The sequence below is a fragment of the Chelonia mydas genome, chromosome 1, assembly GCF_015237465.2.
Source record: "Chelonia mydas isolate rCheMyd1 chromosome 1, rCheMyd1.pri.v2, whole genome shotgun sequence".
Taxonomy (NCBI): domain Eukaryota; kingdom Metazoa; phylum Chordata; order Testudines; family Cheloniidae; genus Chelonia; species Chelonia mydas.
In genome coordinates, this window is record NC_057849.1 from 14,806,278 (window position 1) to 14,827,758 (window position 21,481).

Below are 21,481 nucleotides of genomic sequence, written 5' to 3' on the forward strand. Positions count from 1 at the left end.
AAAGTAGGGAGAACAGAGTGAGGGCTACGGCGATTGTCACAGAGAATGAGGCTTTGGAACCAAAAATGAAGCTGGTGAGGATATCTTAGTCAGCCAGAGCCCCATGGCCTGATTGTTGCCAATATATACATTGTAAAGAGGGAGGAACATTTTAATTACATACAAGAGCAATGCCAAGAGGTTCCAGATCAATTATTTTCTGACAAGAAGAAGAGATCTAAAAAATGTCAGACTGTAAAGTGATACTAGGAGCTAAGATTGTGGAGCAGCATAGATTGCTTGTAATGGACTTTTGGGTGAAAGGCTAGTGGGGAAACAAAAGAGCTGCAGAACAAAGGCTAAAGTGGTGGAGGCTTGTGGATAGGGAAGTCAGTCTGAGATTTAAGGAAGAGGTGCCATGGAGATTGGACAATGACTGACCATGATGATACCACCTAGGCTTGGGGAGAAATATCCAAACATGTTACAGAAAGGGCACAAGCTGCTTGTTGCCAGCAAAAGGAGGGTAATTTCATGGCATTGAAATGTGGTGGTGGTGCCAACTATGTAATGGAGGCAGTAATGAAGGAGGAAAAAGGGTTTAAGTAATGACCGAAAGAACAGTGGAAAGTTACGAAGAATACAAGCAGGTAAAGAAAATAGTAAAAAGAGTAGTTGTGGAAAGTAAGGGTCAGGCATTTAAAGCCTTATATGCAAGACTACTAAAGAAGGAAGGGGTAAAATAAATATATAGATTAGGCAAAGAAGCACAGAGCACTTGAGCTGTGAAGTGGGTCAAAGATGAAAATGGAAAAGTACTGGTGTAGGAAGGTGGGATCATTAGGACGTGGCAATGCTTTTATGAGAAATTGCTCAGTGAAGAAAATGCGAAGAAACCATTGAGGGGAAGTATGAGCAAGCACCAGCCTCATAAGACCTATTACCATGGTGGAGATGATGCTAAAGTGCTAAAGATGATGAAATGTGGGAAAGCAGCAAGACCTGACAGTTCGCCATTTGAGGCATTAAAGTATTAGTCCGTGAGGGAGTGGTGGTTAACTTTTTCAGCTTCATTCTCAACTGGAAAAATGCCTGAATAGGGGAAAAGCACATTGATATCTACCTTCAAGCGTAAAGGAAATGTGCAAGAATGTAGCAATTACTGACCCATCAAGTTAACGAGTCGCACAATGGAAATGGCTGGAAAGAATTATCGAGGAAAGATTTCATGAGGAACTGGAGCATCGACGAACTGACAACCAGTTTGGGTTTATGCCAGGAATGTTGTCAGTGGATGCAGTGTTTGCACCTGAATATTGTAGGAGAAGTATAGGGAGAAACTCAAGGAACTGCACTTAGTGGTTTTGGATTTAGAGCAGACTTATGACAGAGTTCCTAGAGAATTGTTATTGTGGTGCCTGCAGTCATGCTCTCTGCTGGAGACGTGTTCAGACTATCGTGGACACACATGAGGGTAGCACAACAATAGTGAGAAGCAGCTGTGGCTACAGGGAGTCATTTGCTGTGAGGGTATGTCTGCATCAAGGATCAGCCTTAAACCCGTTCCTGTTTGATTGTAATGGACTCCTTGACCTAAGAAATTAGGGGAAGAGGATCCATGGAGCATGGTTTTCACTGATGACATGTTATGAACTAGAAAAGAACCTAGAACCATGGAGGGCTCTGTGACTGGTTTACTCCTCGGAGAATTCTGCTCCAAAAAAATAAAAATTCTACATAAAAAAAAATTCTGTACACAACATTTGAAAATTCTGCATTTTATTTTTCCAAATGTGTTATGGAAAATTAAACACAATTACAGTCAGTCAGTCATGATTGAGAACAACATTGCAGAATGTGCAAAACAATTTGTCCCTATCCGCATGCAGTTTTATAGGGAATTCTCTAGCACGAGAAGCTGGTGTAGCTGTTTTTGATGCATGATGTGAAGGCCGTTCATGTCGTGCAAAAGGAAGAACATCCCTTTGCCCTTTGGTAACTTCAAAAGGACTTGGCTAGGTACTTCGGAAAGTGCTTTGTTGTGATTGTCCTAACATTATATTGACTGCTTGATAAATGTTTTATTTGCCCTCAAAGTCTTTTATTTTTAATGGGTAAGTAAAATAAATTCTGAGCTGTAATCTAACCCCATTGCGCCATTTTTGGCACAGGAAAAAAGTGAGAGAGCACATAATCATCTTAGCTGAGGATTTCCTTACTGTCATTTATAATAAGGCTCTTCTACATTACTCTGGCAATGTAAAGAAGCCTTAAAACTTTTACAGGTTTTTATGCTCCTGGGGGAATTGACTGAGAATGGGAACAGTTAACTAATAATAGGAACATTAACAATGTTACTATGTAGGCAGGCTGCTACATTTCTGCCTCAGAGAATGAGATCAATTAACTATCAATAGCACCATTAACAATGTTTTTTTCACATCAAGAAGTGTGTTTTATTTCAAACATTGAAACAGTTTTGTAGGAATTCACAGAGCAGACACTTATTCTTCCATACCGTATCCTCTCTCAAGCAAAAACTGACTGAATTTTGTTTCAATCCAATTCCTGTTATCGGCTATAAAATGAGCCTCCAGGCAATTTAAGGGATAGCACTGGCTGATTGCATTTCCAACCCTGGCAAAACAGCTGCTTGCTTCGTTGCAATGAAAGAATATAGGCAGGCAGGCTGTTACATTTCTGCCTCGGGACAGAGCCTGCCTTATGCCTAACAATGATATAAATGGTCACCTTTCTTAAACAGCATCATAGGGTATAATTGAAGAAAATGGCTTATGAATCAACTGGCAAAAGATGGAATACATGTCATGCTTCGTTGAGGAGGCAATGAGAATCCAGTAAAACAAGATGGTTTATGGGGTAGTCTGTGCAACAATTTAAATATCTTGCTTCAGTGTTGAGTAGTGATGGGAATGTGGATGCAGGTTTAGGAGCCACAGAAAGAGCACTTAACATAAATGGAGAGAGTTGATGGGAATTTTCTGCCATAAGAATATACCAAATAAATTAAAGAGCAAAATGTGTATGATCATGATTAGACCAGTCATGACGTAAGGGTCAGAATGCCAACCAGTGGGGAATAGAGAGAACTACTACTTCACACTGCCAAAATGAGAATGCATAGATGGATACTGGGTAAGACTAGAGCTGATAGACTATGCAATGAACTGGTATGAGCCATGATGCAAGTAACCCCTATTATGGAAAAGCTGAGGGAGTATCACCTGAGATGGCTATTAGGATGGTCAGGAGTGCAACCCTTTGCTCTGGGTTTGTCTCAGCCTCTGACTAGATGGTTCAGAAGCTGGGGCTGGACAACTAGATGGATCACTCAGTGATTGCTCTGTTCTGTTCATTCCCTCTGAAGCATCTGGCACTGGCCACTGTTGGAAGACAGGTTCCTAGGCTAGATAGACCATTGGTCTGACCCAATATGGCCATTCTTATGATGTCTGGGTCATGTGAAATGATGAAATGTGGGATATGTTGGCTGTAGTAAAGAGCTAGTAGTCATGGGCCAAAGAACACAAGGAAGACCTAGAAAAAGGTGGTTCGACATGATGAAGGTTGTTGTCTTTGAAGACACATTTGACAAGTGTGCTAGGAGACTAACAAGAGCTGCTGACCCTGACTGATGGGACAAGGCGAAGAAGAAGAAAGTAGGTGGATAATAAAATCTCCACAGGAATTTAAAATTTGTTTATGTACTTCTTTACTTTGTCAGGCAATGCACAGTCAACCTATGGAACTCCTTGCCAGGGGATGTGACGGTCAAGAACATAACAGGGTTTAAAAAAAAATAAACTAGATAAATTCATTGAGGCTAGGTCCATCAATGGCTATTAGGCAGGATGGGCAGGGATGATGTCCCTACCGTCTGTTTGCCAGAAGCTGGGAATGCACAACAGGGGATGGATCACGTGATTACCTGTTCTGTTCATTCCCTCTGGGGCACTTGGCATTGGTCGCTGTCGGAAGACAGGATACTGGGCTAGATGGACCTTTGGTCTGACCCAGTATGGCCACTCTTATGTTCTTACTGTCTAAGAAGAGAGAGTTATACTTTAAAGAACCAAAGACCCAAATGATATAGCTTTAGATTGGTCACCACCTTGAACAGAATTATAAAGCAAATCAGAAGTCAGCGCAGTCCATGGAGAGCCGGTGAATTGTGCTCCACGTAGTTCATGTTGCTAAGTGGTCGGCCATGTTGTATTAATTTAATTACTTTTCTCGGTCGATTTAAAGATCGTACAGAGGCATCAGGAGTATAAAGTACATATGTTATACAAGCCTCTTACATTAAGCAGGTTTTTCCATGCATTGTCACTTTCATAAATCACTTCTTACCCTCTCTGACTTTTCTTTTGCTGTAGGGACACATGGTGGTGCTCTGAGTTGATTAAATGCAGGCTCCTTTACTGCTCCAGTGAACCCAACAAAAGTTACCTTACTCTGAAAGTTTCCATTTCAGCAAAGTAAAACTAGTAGTGTGTATATATGAGTTCTTCATTCCAGTCTTTTCTAAAGGAAGCCAGTGTTTTCATAGGAACACTAACCCATTAGCACTGTGATTGTCATAACCTTCTTAACATTTCTGGGTCTGTTGCATGGCTCTAAACAGACCATTCAGAGCAGGTGCTATTTAAAAGCATCCTTTTTTCTTTGCATTGGATGTAAAGTGGTACCGCTTACTGATATATTGATTTTCTTTTGATTTTAATAACCTGGATGTATCAGGAGATCTGTGTTGCTGCCCATCACTGTAGTATCTGAGCACCTTCCACATCAAATGAATAACAATAGTAAAAACCCTAGTGGAAGTATAGAACAGTCTAGTCCACTGTCTACACTGGTGTTTTAAAAAAAAAAAAAAAAAAAAAAGCATGAGATGTTGTGTTAAGAGTCAAACTACAGGTGGAATATGGGGATGAGGGAGACGGATGGTGAGAGGCTTGAGTCTGAAAGCTGGTTCTGGCAGTGGACAGGCTATTTTGGTACTTAGGTATACAGATTCTTCTCGTTTCTCAGCCTTATGGTGTATCTTGATCTCAGTTACATTTCAGGAGCCTTCCAGAATAAAATAGGCAATATAGCAACCAGAACCTTTAAAAAAAAAAAAAAAAAGACCAAGCACCTGATACCTTGTAAGTCATTAGTTCTCTCTGCCCACAATGGCCCCCTGGCAGCCCTGATATGCCATTTTGTAGAAAGAAAGATCAGTCTCTTCTAGGCCAGTGATTAGATCATTACCACCCTCTTTGTTTCCCTTAACTGACCAGAGTATTATACTTCGTTAATTCTTCGAAAACGCTTATCAGTAACGGACCCAGATTAGTCTCCAAATGTAATTTTAGTTAGGGTTGAAAGAGAATGTTGACAATAGGGAAGAAAAATACAGAAATAGAAAAGTCATAATAAACTTCATAGATGGGAATAAGCATCTAGATTAATGCAATCAAAAGCATTTCTATGGTGGTACTAAACAATCTACAGAATATTGGAATTCTACTTTAGCATCTTTCAGGTCCAAATTAATCCCTGGTATAACTCAATTGATTTCAGCAGTGTTAGATCAGCTGTGAAATTGGCTCACAGCCTAAAGCTTTCTCCATTTGCTAGCTCTGACCTCCTAACAAGTCACAGAAAGGAGGAAAACATATCTTGGTTATTTATATAGTATGTATCTCTGTTATGTCAGTGCTGACATGATCCACGGTTGTCTACCACTGGGCACACTAGACCTGTGGAAAGAGAGGGATCTGGCATGATTCTGTAAGGTTTGAATCCATTTAGTAATAGTGTATACAGGATCAAAATTTTCAATCTTAGCTGAGCAGAGATGAGGTAATGTGTTTGGGACTATTAAACAGGAGTAAATTTACTCGTATAGACATAGTACTAGATACCCTTTTCCCCCTTTTTATACATAGTAGGCTTTTGAAGTACTAGTTGTGGAAACCTTCATTATCCTTTAGGGACATTGTCTTTACACAGGCAGGTATTTCCTTAGTGATGTACAGTCATTAGCAAGACAAAATACATTTTTTGGCTAGGTGATATTTCAAAACATGTATGAATGTTAGGCATGGTTCTCGGGGGGGTATCAGATTACCCCAGTGAATATCTATGCCTCATTTCCTTCTCACCTCTAAGACTTGCATGCATAGTCATTCTTTTTTAGGGCTAATGATTCTAAACAATACGTCTTAGTACTTCCTTATAAAATAAATGGAAATGGTTCTTTTCAGGAAGCATAGCTCAAGGGGGAAATTATGGACTAGATTTTCAAAGTCAAGCACTTGCTGTTGTGCACTTAGTCACATGACGGCAAATACCCAGTGTGTGTTTGGAAAATATCTAGCTCTTGATATAAAGCCCACATACAACACCAGCTGTTAAAATGGAGATTTGCAGGCCATTGCTGGTAAGTCACTCGATAGGCTGACTTGATAGACATAGGGTAACTGTCAAGGCTTTTCCAGGTGTCTCTCAACTCTCAACATGAGATTGGGAGCAGCTGAGATGGTCTTTCTTGGTTTTCTTAGTTACAATCTTACTGAATTTTAGACTTTCATCTATACCACAAACTTATTCTTATAAACTTCTTCAGTATTCATGTTGATTTTACAGTTTCTCTTTTAATAGGATCATTTTTCAAGGATCTTATTCTTTTGGTTGAATTTACACAACGGTTAACTGATGCAATAGTGACCTGCATTAATGGCAGTGTTTTTCTGATAATGTGGCATCAATGACTCCTCTTTAGTGCTGTTTCCAGTTCTTTCCTATGGAAAGAAGGCCCAGGACCAGTGGGGAAAAAAATCACAACTAAAAAAGAATTGAATTTTAGTATGGATCAGGTTCATTTTAAAATGCCACTTTTAAGGCAACATATCAGTTCAGCTAATTCATTTGTAAATTAATTCTTTTTGAGTGATCACGTTGATTCCAATCAGTTGTGCGTGCACTGTGTGCAGTCAGAAACTTTTTCCCTTAGCAGCTCCTGTCGGGTTGGCCAAGGAGCCTCTTGGAGTGGCGCTCTCCTGGCGCTCAATATATGTCCCTGCCGACCCGACCCCCCTTCAGTTCCTTCTTACTATCCATGGCGGCGTTGGAATTGCATTTTGCTTGCTTGCAAGTGTTCCCTTAGCTATTACTTAGTTCTACACATTTTTTTGTTTTGTAGTTAGTTTATTGTTCAGTAGTTAGGGTAGTCTTGGTGAGTGGGTTGTTCTCCCCTCACCCCGCCTTGGGCTCTGGGGCATGCCTCAAGCCCAAGGATTTAAATCTTGTGGTGTATGCAAGAAGCCTATGCCTAATAGCCACCCTCACGACTTGTGCTTGAGGTGTCTAGGGGGAGGTGCATCAGTCAGAGTGCTGTAAGATCTGTAAGGCTTTCAAATCCAGGACTAGGAAGGAACGTGATTTCCGTTTGAAGCAGCTATTAATAGAACCCGCACCCCGTCCAGCAGCACCCGACCAACAAGTCCTGGGCCTGAGCTCGGTTCAGAGCGTCCTGGCATCAGTCTGCGAACCAGAAGAGGAAGGACTCTGGTGTTAGAGACCCTCAGTACTGAAGATCCCCGGCACCACAGCACCCTGGCACCGGTCAACATCCCTGGTGCCCCATAAATGCCAAAGGCGGCTGACAGAGGGCGCTCTCCTCAGAGAGCGAGACCATCCAGGGAGACTTTGCTGCCTCAGAGGAAGGACTCAACTTCCAAACAACGAGATCTCGTGCCATCAACTCCGGTGACCCAGTTGACACTGTTGAGTCTGGCACTCAGTGACTCTCTGATGCGGCACTGCTTGGTGGAGGAGTCAGAACCCCCCTCCACCCCAGATACTTTTGAGGCTGCAAAAGAGCTGATAGAAAGTACTGCACCTCAGCCTCTTGTTGTTAGAGAGAAGCCTCCAGCACCGCCTAGACAAGTGCCATCTAGAGGCAAACCTGCAATGAGGCCCTCTTCCTCACCAGACTGGCACCGTTGTATAGCCCACTCCATTCACCTGGAGGAATCTTATCTCCTGGGAGCACACAACGAGCTTGCAGACCACCTCACAAGGTCATTCCGCAGTCACGAGTGGTCCATCTGGATGGAGGTCATACATTCCATCTTCCAAAGGTGGGGGTTTCCCCAGGCGACCTGTTCACCACCAGGAGCAACAAGAAGTGTCCAACATTTTTTTTTCTTCCAAAAGCACAGTCTGGGATCTATCTTGGACGCGTTCACGAAGCACTGGGGGAACAGCCTACTGTATGCCTTCCCTCCGATACCACTCGTCCACAAGGTTCTCCTCAAGATCCGCAGGGACAAGGCAGAGGTAATTCTGCTGGTTCCTGTGTGGCCACGCCAACATTGGTACACCACGCTTCTGGAGCTGTCAGTGGGCACCCCGATCGTGCTGCCGCTCCTCCCTGATCTGATTACACAGGACCACGGCCTCCTGCTTCACCCAGACCTCCATCTGAAGGCCTGGAAGCTTCATGGTTAAATGCAAGGGAGCTCCAATGCATGGAATGAGTGAGGGAGGTGCTACTTGGGAACAGGAAACCTTCCACCAGCGCCACCTACCTGGCCAAATGGAAAAGGTTCTCGTGCTGGTGCGATCGCAGTCACATATCCCTACTTCAGGCATCTATACCATTCATCCTGGACTGTCTACAGCACCTGAAGCGGCAAGGCCTGGCTGGATCATCCATCAGGGTACACCTCATGGCCATCTCAGCGTTCCAACCGGGAGAGTTGGGGCGTTCAGTCTTGGCCCACCATAGGGTTGGCAGTTTCCTTAAGGGCATGGAACAGCTACACCCACAGTCCCGCCCACCGGTACCAACTTGGGACCTCAATCTGTGTGGTGTTCCCCTCTGGTGGTATCTGAACCAGTGATCTTCTAGGTCACTCCAATCCTTGACTCTGGGAGCCAGCCATACCCTGTTCTGCTGTGAGAACCCCCACTCCTGGGCTGTTCACGCACAGCCTCTGGCATGTAAGCTGCTCCTTGGATTCTGCAACCGAATGACACTAGCCAATATCTCCTGTCCCAAACACAACCCTAGGAACTTCCGTCTTGCAGTGTCGAGTTATGCCCGCAAGACGCTGCAAGCTTATATCAGTTCATCAATTTAACAAACAAATTGATATGTACCAGGCTTGTTGCCCCAAGGGGAGTCTCTGACATGCTTCAAACCAAACGCACTGCTTCAGGTAGAATAAGCAAACAAATTTATTAACTTATTAACATAAAGATAGATTTTAAGTGATTATAAGTCAAAGCATAACAAGTCTGATTTGGACAAATGAAGTAAAAGCAAAATGCAGTCTAAGTTGATCTTAACACTATCAATGTCCTTACAAACTTAGATGCTTCTCACCACAGGCTAGCTGATTGCTCTTCAGCCAGGCTCTCCCCTTTGATCAGCACTTCAGTCGCTTGGTGTGGTGTCTGTAGATGGAGGTGGAAGAGAGAGCATGGCAAATGTTTCTCCCTTTGATCATGTTCTTTCCTCCCTCTTGGCTTTGCCCCCCCCCCCCCTTCAGAGTCAGGTAAGCATTACCTCATCGCAGTCCCAAACTGGGGGTGACTCACTCGAGAGTCCAACAGATCCTTTTGTTGCTGTGCCTAGGCAAGTGTCCTTCGTTCCTGTGAGACTGAGCTGGGTTTGTCCCATACCTGCCCTGATCAGGTGTGAACTGCCTCTCTGCTCTTGGGGAGTTTTTGCCTGGGCTTATTTTAAGCCATGAGGATACATTTTCAGCCTCATAACTACATACATGATATGACCTATAACATTACTATAACACTAATGTAACAACAATGCTCAGTGCATCATGACACCCAACATGACAAACTTTGCATTGGATTCTACACAGTCATTTTACAAGGATGAAGATGGGGGTGCAGGGCGTTCCCCTGTCACAACCTGGTCCTAGCTAGACTAATGGTAGCCCCATTCGAGCCACTGGCTATATGTTCCCTTCTGTATCTCTCGTGGAAGGTGGCCTTTCTGGTTGCTATCACATTGGCCAGGAGGATGTCAGAGTTAAAAGCACTAACCCCCAGCCCCCCCACTCTGTCTTCCACAAGGATAAGGTACAGCTAAGACCACACCCAGCTTTCCTGCCCAAGGTGGTATCGCAATTCCACCTCAGCCAGGACATTTTTCTACCAGTTTCCTATCCCAAGCCACATGCCAATGTACAGAAGTAGAGGTTTCACTCATTAGATGTGCGGAGAGTGCTAGCATTCTACATTTGAGTGTACGAAGCCTTTCAGGAAGTGAAACCAGCTGTTTGTAGTGGTGGCAGACCGGATGAAAGGGCTTCCGGTCTCCTCACAATGCATCTCTTCCTGGATTACAGACTGCATCCGTACCAGCTATGACCTTGCCAAGGTCCCAGCCCTGGCTGGTACGGCCCACTTGACAAGGGCTCAGGCCTCATCCACCGCTTTCCTGGCCCAGGTGCCCATGCAAGAGATCTGCAGAGCGGCGACCTGGTCCTCGGTGCATACATTTGCCACCCACTGTGCCATCACCCAGCATGCTAGAGATGACGCAGCTCTCTGTAGAGCAGTGCTCCAGTCAGTGATTCCTTAACTCCGACCCCACCCCTGTAGGAAAGCTTGGGAGTTACTCAGTTGGAATCGACATGAACAATCACTCAAAGAAGAAAAGACTGTTACCTTCTTGTAACTGTTGTTCTTCGAGATGTGGTGTTCACATCCATTCCAATACCCTCTGTCGGAGTAGCTGGCAAGAAGGAACCAAAGTGGGGTTGGGTTGGCAGGGTCATATATTGAGCGCCATGAGGGTGCCACTCCAGGGGGCTCCCGACAGGAGCTGCTAAGGGGAAAGTTTCCCACCACCGTGCACGCAGCGTGCGCACACCTGATTGGAATGGATGTGAACAACCCATCTCAAAAGAACAACACTTACAAGAAGGTGAGGAACCATTGTTTTCTGAGTCCATTGCCATCAACTCTGTATTGAGAACTTCAGTCATGAATTACTCTTTCAAGGTTGAGATCCTTGGGGTTTGTCTGCACTGAGGTTTTTTGTGCACAGATTAGTTGCACCACCTGTGTGAACTCTTAGTGTAGATGTGCTGCAGTGATATAAAGGATAACTAATACTAGTGCTGCTAGCCTGAGGGGTACTCTAAGTAAAAAGCAAAATTGAATTGTTCTGTTTTAAAATGAATACTTATACCAACCTTGCTCATTTAAAACAAGTTTAACCTTTATAAAACAAAATGATGTTGAAATGTTCTTGAAATTCAATGATTTGTCTTTGCGTTTTAATTGGTTTTATAAGTAGAAGTGTGTGTGTTACTATTTTGACTACTTTTTAAATATATATGTATTTGGCACTTATGATGCCTTTCATCTGAAGGTCAAACTGCTTTAGACAGCAATCAGACTTCCTCGCTCTTCTGAGGTAGACATTATCCCTGGGTCACTGATAAGTTGACTAGCCTGAGAAGTCCATGATGAGCCAGTGGAATAACCCAGAGGGGAGGGTAATCTGCTGGAAAAACACTTTTATTGCTGCCCTGCCCCCTGCCACGGAGCAACCAAGACAAAAAACAAATAAAAAGGCAAAGTTGTAGCAAAGGGAAAAAGAAAACCAGCCAAAGATAGCTGAGCAATGTGGCACCCCCTGGATGTTGTTTTGGTGCCCCTGGAAGTTGCCAACTATAATTGTCTGCCTGCGAGGCCTGCCTTGCCCAGAGGTCATGATCTAACCACTAGACACGTCCACATTATACATTGTTATATTCAAAAGAAAAATAAAAGCTGGTGGTGATGGCTTCCCTAGCAAAACTACACAATCTGTGTGGCACAGTCTGGGAATGCAAATTAACATGAATCACTGTCAAGCTATTTAGGGTATAAATGGTGGTGGTGTTGAGGTAATACCTAGGAACCGAAGTCATTTATCAGGGCCCCGTTGTACTGGGTGCTGTCCAAACCCATAAGATGTCTCTGCCCCAAACAGCTGACAGTCTAAATAATTAACATTAATATTTACAGTATATGATTCACATACATCATAAACTCCATTCAATTTATTAAGATAGTTGTACCAGTGGGATGAGTTTACCAGGCTAGCCCACTTCCATATTTTTATAGGATTTTTACTGGGCACCCAGTGCTGCTAAAAATCTGCATTCTTTGGGCGCTCTTCAGCCTGGGAATTTCTTAACATGTAGAATAATGTTTTGTGATTAATCTGATTCATAAATTACACTGAGTCCTCCTGTCACCTTACGGCATCTGTCTTCCACATTTCGACGCAGTCCTGCATATTTTATACATTTTTGTTAAATCAACCTTAGGGCTGGTCAATACTGAAAATGTACATTGGAAAAAATCCACCCCCCTGAGATATGCAGTTAAGCCAACCTAACCCCAGGTGTAGACCTCACTAGGTCGAAAGAAGAATTCTTCTGTCAACCTAGCTGACACCTCTTGGGGAGGTGGATTAACTGCAGTGATGGGCAAACCTGACCCGTCACTGTAGTGAGGGTCTACTCTGAAGTATTACGGCAGTGCAGCTGTGCTGCTGTAGCGTTTTAAGTGTTGACATACCCTTAAATGACCACTAGAGTACATTTGCACCTTTTGGCTTGAACATTGTCCTCCTTGTTAAGATCCAGGTACTGTGTGCTGTTTGCTTGTCTCCCTACCCCTTGCCTTTCTGTGAGCTTCTTTAACCACTTTGTGGATAGTTTGTTACATCCACTCCTAATTTTATGGGCTCTCCTGCTGCTCCTTTTTGTCATGGGTGTGATATGAACTTTCTCAATGCTGCTTGTGCTGGCAGCATGCACTCAGCTGCCAACCTCACTGAATCGCCTTGGTGCCATAGAAGTGTTGGGATAGTTTAAATGACACTATTGAAATAATTGATATTTATCTTGTGAAATGAAGTTGCTCAGTTTGGATTTGAAAATAACCTGCTGTCCCTTAAAAAGAAAAAAATTTGAACTAGGCTGTGGAAGAGCCTCGCCATTTCAGCTTTGTATCTAAATTAGTTTGGCAATCGCTTATTGAGAGTACCTGCTTCAAGTACCTTTCTGATACTCTGCGTCACGGGGTCACTCACCACACTGGCACCTCCTGCTGGACGTTTCAAGAATTAGCTCAGTCCCAGTGGGTGTGCCCTCAGGTGGTGGTGGCTCTCCTGTCCCCACCTCCGCCTGCAGACCCGTTACAGCTCCTTTCTCTCAGCACCTGCTCCGTGGAACAGCCCTCCGGCCATGTCACCATCCGCTTTCTCCCCCCGCCCCCTTCCGGGGGACTCCTCCAGCAAGAGTCCAGCCACTCCTCGCAGCGTCTTGGCAGTCCCCAGTCGGGCCGCTCCTTCAGCCGCTAGTGCCGGGGAGGGGGCAGGCCTGCCCACTACTCCAGGCCCCAGCATAGAGACCCTGCAAACAGCAGCTTCCTGCTGCCTCTTCCTTCCAGCTCACTGTCTCTATTCCCTGGGCCACTCTCCGGCAGCCTCAGTTCCTTCTGTTCCTACGTCTGGCTCCAGCTCCTTTGTCCTCTTCCCAGGGCCTCGAGCCTGCAAGCCCTGGCAGCCGGTCAGGAGCTCTCCTTAGCCCCTGGTCCCTGCTAGCATCTGCTCTTCCCAGGGTGCTGGCCTCTCTGTAGCCCTCTAGGAAGCCGGTCATCTCCCTCGGGCTCCCTGCAGCAGACTAACTTGCTCTGGTCTGCGGCTTCCTTTTATATGGGCCAGCTGGGCCCTGATTGGTTGGGCCAGCTGCTGCCCTAATTGACTGTTTCCCCTGCAGCCACTCCTTTGGCTGCCTGCCGCTGAGCCTCTCCAGGCTGGTTTTAACCCGCTCAGGGCCAATGCCGGGCTGGCACCACGTCACACTCTGTTTCACAGAATCCATTCTTCAGCTCGGAGCCCTGAGACTCCCTTCGGCCCTACTAGAAATGTGTCTTTGCATCAGGGTTTGATTTTCCTGTTGTGTTTCTGCTGGATCTCTTTGCCTGGTGAGATCTGTATTGTTTTGGTTTCTTAAAATGATACCAAGCTGGGAGAGGTTGCAAGTGCTTTGGAGGACAGGATTAAAATTCAAAATGATCTGGACAAACTGGAGAAATGATCTGAAGGAAATAGGATGATATTCAATAAGGACCAATGCAAGGTACTCCACCTGGGAAGGAACAATCCGTTGCGCGCACAAAAAATGGTAAATGACTGCAGAAAGGGATCTGGAGGTTATAGTGAATCACAAGCTATATATGAGTCAGCATTGTAACTGCTCCAAAAAAAGGAAACATTCTGGGATGTATTAACAGGAGTTTTGTAAACAAGACATGAGAAGTAGTTCTTCTCTCCTCTGTGCTGATACGGCCTCAACTGGAGTATTGTGTCCAGTTCTGGGCGCCACATTTCAGGAAAGATGTGGACAAATTGGAGAATGTCCAGAGAAGAGCAACAAAAATGATTAAAGGTCTAAAAAAAATGACCTATGAGGGAAAATTGAAAACATTCGGTTTGTTTAGTCTGCAGAAGAGAAGACGCAGGGGGAACATAACAGTTTTCAAGTACATTTTAAAAAATTGTTCTCCTTAACCTCTGAGAATAGGACAAGAAGCAATTGGGTTCAAACTGTAGCAAAGGCAGTTTAGGTAGGACATTAGGAAAAACTTCTTAACTGTCAGGGTACTTAAGCACTGGAATAAATTGCCTAAGGAGGTTATGGAATCTCTATTAGAGATTTTTAAGAGCAGGTTAGACAAACTGTTAGGAATGGTCTAGATAATACAGAGCCCTGCCATGAGTACAGGGGGCTGGACTAGATGACCTCTCATGGTCTCTTCCAGTCCTGTGATTCTGTGATACATACATATTTTCACATCTCCGCATGAGTGATTTATTGCTTCAAACTCATGTCTCCAGACTCTCTCAGCATCTCTCCTGACACCTATATTCTGCTGTTTACATATTCCCCTGCAAAATATTTCTTGTGCTATGTGAAGACAACATCAAGACAGATTTGTCCGTTTCTGTGCACTCTTTTATGGCTGAGTGGCAAGACATGCCTCTCTGATATAGAGGCTGGACATTGGCTCTTTCTTAAGGTGAAAGATTATGAGGCTAAGTTGTTAATTATCCTGTCCCACTTGCAGTTCTCTTAAATATTTTTGTTTCCTTCCCTGTTTTGAAATTTGTTTAGTCTTGGAGCTTCACTGGCTTTCAGAAAAGCATAGTTTTTGCTGATGTAGAGGGCCCTGAAATCATATTCACATATTTTAAAACTCCTGTTCTCCTTTGGCAGGCCTTTTGCTTCAGCTTCTGAGGATTATTGACACTTTCTCATGTTTTTAGACTGTATAATTTGTGGCCAGGATACGTGTTTATATTCCACTTCATTTATGGAGCTCTCTTTCAAAAGTTAGGCACTTCAACTAAATTTAAATCAAATCTAAGGATTTCTTTAGTTTCACTATTTTCTAATCTATTCAGCAATTTAATTTTAGTCAAATTTTGTATAGCATTCCAGGAACAGCATAAAATGTCAAAGGGAAAGTGACTTTAGCGCCAAGTGAAGAATGCACTTCAGTAAACATGGGTATTTCTTCTTTGTTAATAGAGTGTAGATGATATGCTTACACATCTGCGGTAAACATGACAACCCTTTTGACTTTGTCTGATCAGGCAGATCTTGTTTTTAGACCACGTATTTGAAAGCTTTATCTCAAGATGTCATTCAGGGATAGTCTATTTGTTAAATCAGGTTCTTCTTTGAGCGATAGCATGTCCATTCTACTTCAGGTGTGTGCACATCCAGTGCACAGTTGTCGGAGATTTTTCCCTCACCAGTACCCGTTGGGGCAGCACATACGCCCCAGGAAGCTTCATGCTGCTGCGCAATGATATAAAGCAGCGGTTCTCAACCAGGGGTCTGGGGCCCCCTGGGGGGCTGCAAGCAGCTTTCAGGGGGTCCGCCAAGTATGGCTGGCGTCAGACTCACTAGGGCTCAGGGCAGAAAGACAAAGCCCCACTGCGTGGTACTGCAGTCTGGGGCCCTGAGCCCCACCATCGGGGCTGAAGCCGAAGCCTGAGCAACTTAGCATTGTGCTGCCCCCTGTGGCGTGGGACCCCGGGCAATTGCCCTCCTTGCTACCTCCTAACACCGGCCCTGGCTTTTATATGCAGAAAAACCATCGTTGTGGCACAGCTGGTCCATGGAGCTTTTATAGCATGTTGGTGGGGGGCATCAGAAAGAAAAAGGTTGAGAGCCCCTGATATAAAGGGTGGAACCACCCCCAACCTCATTTACTTCTTTTCACCCAAGACCGTTGTGGAGCATCTTGTCTTGCTATCACAGGTTTCCTTCTATTGGTATATAGTTCATACCTGCTTGTACTGGCTTAGTAGTTAAAGTGTTAGAGAAGTTTTCTTTTAAGTGTGTTTTCGAAAACCTTGGTTCCAGTTACTAGGTACCGGGGCACAGCTCAGTCATCAGTATTCAAGGTTTGCCACTTCTGCAAGACACTGATACCAGTGAATGACTCATACTCCAGTTGCCTGAAGTTTCTTGGAGAGACTCACATCCGCAATTGATGTCTAATTTGCAAAGACTTTAAGCCTAAAACCAAAAATGACAGGGAGGCTAGGCTTAACTTTCTGCTGATGAAGGCAGCCCTGTTGCCACCCTTGGACCTTCCCATTCGGAACAGGTACCAAGCATATCTACATCTATCAGAAGTATTCTTTCTGTTTTGACTGAGCCTCAGGGCCAATTGAACTACCACAATAGTTCATAATTGCCTCAGGCTTCTAGGGCATAATACCCCTCTCACTTAATGGTTCGACATGCCAGTCTCCATGTCAGAAAACTGCAAGGGTGGCTAGTGATGTACCCAACAATTACTCATCCTTTAGGCATGTTAGTTTGATTACGAGCACAAATCTTGGCCTCTCTGGGTTGGTGGACAGAACTTTCCAATGGGTTTTCCATTTGCTCCTGGTCAGCCAACTTTCATTCTAGTCACAGATGCTTTTTCTACCCTTGGTTGGGGTAGAGGGGGTGGTGCACCAGGAATCCCTGCAGGCACCAAGTTTATGGTCTGCCCAGGCTGTGACTCTTAATGTAAATGTCCGAGAACAGAGCCATCTGGCTACCTTGTCAAGCTTTCCTTCTCTATATCAAGGCAAGAAATTTGGTCGTGCTTACAGACAAGACAACAGCCATGTTCTCTGAACAGTCAAGGCGGGGCCTGGTCAGCGCTGCTGTGCCAGGAGGTAATGAGGCTGTGGGACTTTTTTCATCGCCAGGTCAATCCACCGCAAAGCTTCTCACCTTCAGAGTGTGCAGAACAGTCTGGCAGACCAGTTAAGCGAATCCTTCACCAGTCACCACAAATGGTTGCTCTAACCACATGTTCCCAGATTCATTTTTAGCAGTGGGGGACTCCCTGTTGATTTTTGCTGTGAACAAGTCTATGTGAGAAGTGTCCTCACATTTGTTCCTGAGCAGATCACAGCCCAGGGTCTGTGATGGATACTTTTCTGTTACCCTGATAGTCAAGCTCCTGTACTCATTTCCTCCAGTCCCATCCCTCCCTAGTGTTGAAAATCAGGCAGTACCATGTTCAAGTCATGCTCATAGTTCCAGCGTGGCCTCAGCAATATTGGTTTTCCACTCTGCTGACCCTTTCAGTCAGAGCTCCATTGACACTACTACTGGATCCAGAGCTGATGTCTCAGGACCACAGTCACCTCCTCTACTCCAATCTGTAGGCCGTCTATCTGAGAGCCTGGATATGCCACGGCTGACTCCTCAGGAAGAGATCTATTCAAAGGTGGTTCAGGACATACTTTTAAATAGTAGAAAACCTTCTAAATATACTTAATTGTAGGGGGGAGGGATAGCTCAGTGGTTTGCGCATTGGCCTACTAAACCCAGGGTTGTGAGTTCAATCCTTGAGGGGGCCATTTAGGGATCTGGGGCAAAAATTGGGGATCGGCCCTGCTTTGAGCAGGGGGTTAGACTAGATGACTTCCTGAGGTCCCTTCCAACCCTGATATTCTATGATCTAAGTGGAAAAGATTCCCTGTCTGGTTCCAGGAAAAAGGTGTTTCTCTACTCTGGGCTCTAATCCATCATGTGTTGGACTATTTGTTATATCTGAAACAGGCCGGTCTTGCCATTTGTTTCATTGAAGTCCACGTAGCAGTTATCTCGGCTTTTCACCTGTCGATCGCTTTTCTCCAATCCTATGACAATCAGATTTCTAAAGGGTTTGGGCCGGTTGTATCCCCAAGTGGAAGATCCCCATCCCCCCTTGGGACTTAAACCTGGTGTTAACAAAGTTAGTGGGTTCTCCTTTTGAACGTTTAGCCACTTGTTCATTACTCCACCTCTCAGTGAATGTAGCTTTTTTTATGACTATTATATCAGCCAGAAGAGTAGGTGAATTATGAGCTCTAGTGTCTAAACCTCTGTATACTGCCTTCTTCAAGGATTAGGTGTACCTACACCTTCATCCAAAGTTCCTTTCCAAATTGGTGTCTCACTTCCATATTAATCAGGCTATCTATTAACCAACTTTCTTCACTAAGCCTCATGCTCATAAGGATGAGGAACTTCACACATTCTAGAATGGTATTAGGAGACCATTGGCATTTTACCTGAACAGGACTAAACCATTTGGGTCATCTTCATACAGTCTGCAATTGCCACACACTGAAGTGCTGTCGAGTCTCTGCTCAAAGAATCTTGTCCTGGATCTCCTATTATATCAGTTTGTACTACAACTTGGTCAATGTAACCCCTCCGATCAGTGTCTTAGCATATTCAGTGAGGGCACATGCAGCCTCTACAGCCTTTCTGGCCCAAGTACCCATTCTGAACATTTGCAAAGTAGAAACTTGGTCCTCAGTGTATACCTTTGCCTCACATTATGTCATCTCTCAACAGTTTAGAGATGATTCCAAGGAGGACCTGTGGTCCTTCAGTCTTTATTTAGGTAGGCTCCAATTCCACTGGCAGATCAAGCTGTTTTTGAGTCATCTGAAGTGGAATGGACATGTGGAATCACTTGAAGACAGTTACTAATCTGTTCCATAAATCTGGTTCTTCAAGGTGTGTTGCACATGTCCATTTCAAAACCCATTCTCCTTTGCCTCTTTATCAGAGTCTGTCTGGTGCGAAGGAACTGAAAAAGGGTGGTGGCAGCTCTGCCCTTTATATTGTCACCTAGTAGCACAATGCAGCAGAAGACTCCTGCATCGTCCCAACAGGTACCATTGAGGGAAAAATCTCTAACAACTGGGCCCCAGGCACTTACCACCTTAAGTGGAATGGATGTCTGCAACACATCTCAAAGAACGGCAGTTACAGAACCAATTGGTAACCATTTCTTCTTAAATATTGCTTTTTTTTTTTTTCATACTGCCTGATGCAAGGAGAAAAGTAAAACTGAAGTTACTGAGCTTAGAAAACTCTGGTAGCTTAATTTATGAAGTTTTAAAAAAAATTGTCAGAATTTCTTAGCTGCCAAAAAAGACACAATTTCACCTTAACTTCATATTGGCAGCCTTCTTTTGGCACCTTTTGCAGCCCTATCATTATTGTGCATTATTTAAGCAGTAATCTTTAAGAAGGTGAGAAACTATTATTGCTTTTTAGCACAGTTGACATGATATTGGCTTAGAGCTGTGCCTGGAGTTCAAATATTTCAAATGGCTATAAACCAACTTAAACACCTTCAGTTAGCGTTCTTATTACCATGAGGTCATAGTTTGCAACCAAAAAAAAATCAAATGGTGTTTAAGTTATTTTTTTAAAGTATTCTCATACCATAGAGCATAGCTGTGGATTTTGGCTTCTGGCCAGACAATCAGGATTTAGTATTTTGACCAGCTGTGATCTAGTAATGTTCCTCGGAGGAAACATTTTGTAGGGAGGGAAAGATACATACTTGAGACTGTGAATTGTATTCTGTCTTCCATAATACATTATTGTTTGAGAGCCTGTTATAGATAGAATAAATAATCAAAAGTGAATCTGATTGAAAGAACTTTTTGAACAATAAAGCTGTGAACAGATCACAATTCGCATCTCTTGACTGGAAAAAAATACTTTGAAATATTGTAGATTTAAAAAAAATCTCTCTGAACTCCCAGGTTGCTGCACAGCAGAATTTCTGTCTCTTGCACAATAGGTGCTTCTGAGGGTGTTGAAAGGTATTACCAGCAATCAGTGAAGAGAGAACACTCTAAACAGACTTTAAAGGAAACTGCTTTATTTTGGGCTGCTAGTGAAGTAACTTTATGTATGTTGTAAGGCTTAAAGGCTCATTATGATAGGGCTTTTTGAAATCCAGACACAATTGGAACATTCAGATTCTGTCACTGATGTAATATGCTTATCTATAATGCTCAGTAAATGTGTCAGTTTTCCCAATTTTTATTTATAAATTCCAATTCATAATAGCATTTCATTTTGCCCCATATGTCACTGACTCCAGTCTGGTCCAAGTTGATGACTGAAAGTCTGATGGCAATTTACCAAATCATTTCATATACTTCTCTGGTCTCAGACCATTCCTAGTGGACAGGGGTCCACATCTGTTTACAGTCTCAGAAGATGAACCAAGTAATTGGGATTGGAAACTGAACTAACTTGACCTTAGAAACAGTTTTTGTCAGGGTTGTACCTTTGCAGAGCAGCCTGGGAAGTCTTGCATTGCCACCAATTGGGTAGTTAGACATCCATCTCCATAGCTGCTAGACAAACGAATTTCACATCTTCTGAAGTAACTTTTTAAAAAAATCCTCTGCCAATTAGCTTTAGCTTGCTAATGGAGTACATTATTTAATCGGTTGCAAAACTAAGTAACCCGCTGTTTGTCTAAAATCCACAATCTAGTCAAATATTGACAGGTTTCAGAGTAACAGCCGTGTTAGTCTGTATTCGCAAAAAGAAAAGGAGTACTTGTGGCACCTTAGAGACTAACCAATTTATTTGAGCATGCCATCCATGGGGAAATATTTGAAGGCTTAGAATGGAAGAGCATAAGTCACACCATCCAGTTAAGGGAAGGCATATACTGTACAATCCCTCACTATCGCACTTCATTCGTACTGATTTTGTAGGAAGTAACTTGTATATACTCCTCTCTAGATGCCAGTACATATTTAAGGTTGTAGAAAAGAATCAACCTTCAAGTTCTTGTGCTTTCTCTTAGGTTATGATTGTAGAATACTATAAATACTCTTAAACATAAGTTCTAACCATTGCAAAGTAAAACAAAATGCTAAGCCATTGGTGTGACTGGGGTAATATAACAGAAAACTGGAGACAAAGGAAAATATAAGTATGTGGGCTCTGATGGGCCTTTATTTAAAAAAAAAAAAAAAAAAAAAAAAAAAAAGGCGGGGGGGGGGGGGGACAAATTAATCCCTGACTTCAGTGGAATTACACCAGGGATGAATTTGTCCTAAACT

The 21,481-nt window shown here is 43.6% G+C and overlaps 1 protein-coding gene across 4 annotated transcripts in view; it reads left to right on the plus strand.

The window, feature by feature from the left end:
- UVRAG (UV radiation resistance associated) overlaps positions 1 to 21,481 on the plus strand; it is a 147,729-nt gene that overhangs the window by 119,515 nt on the left and 6,733 nt on the right. The gene's annotated exons all lie outside the window — the stretch shown is intronic.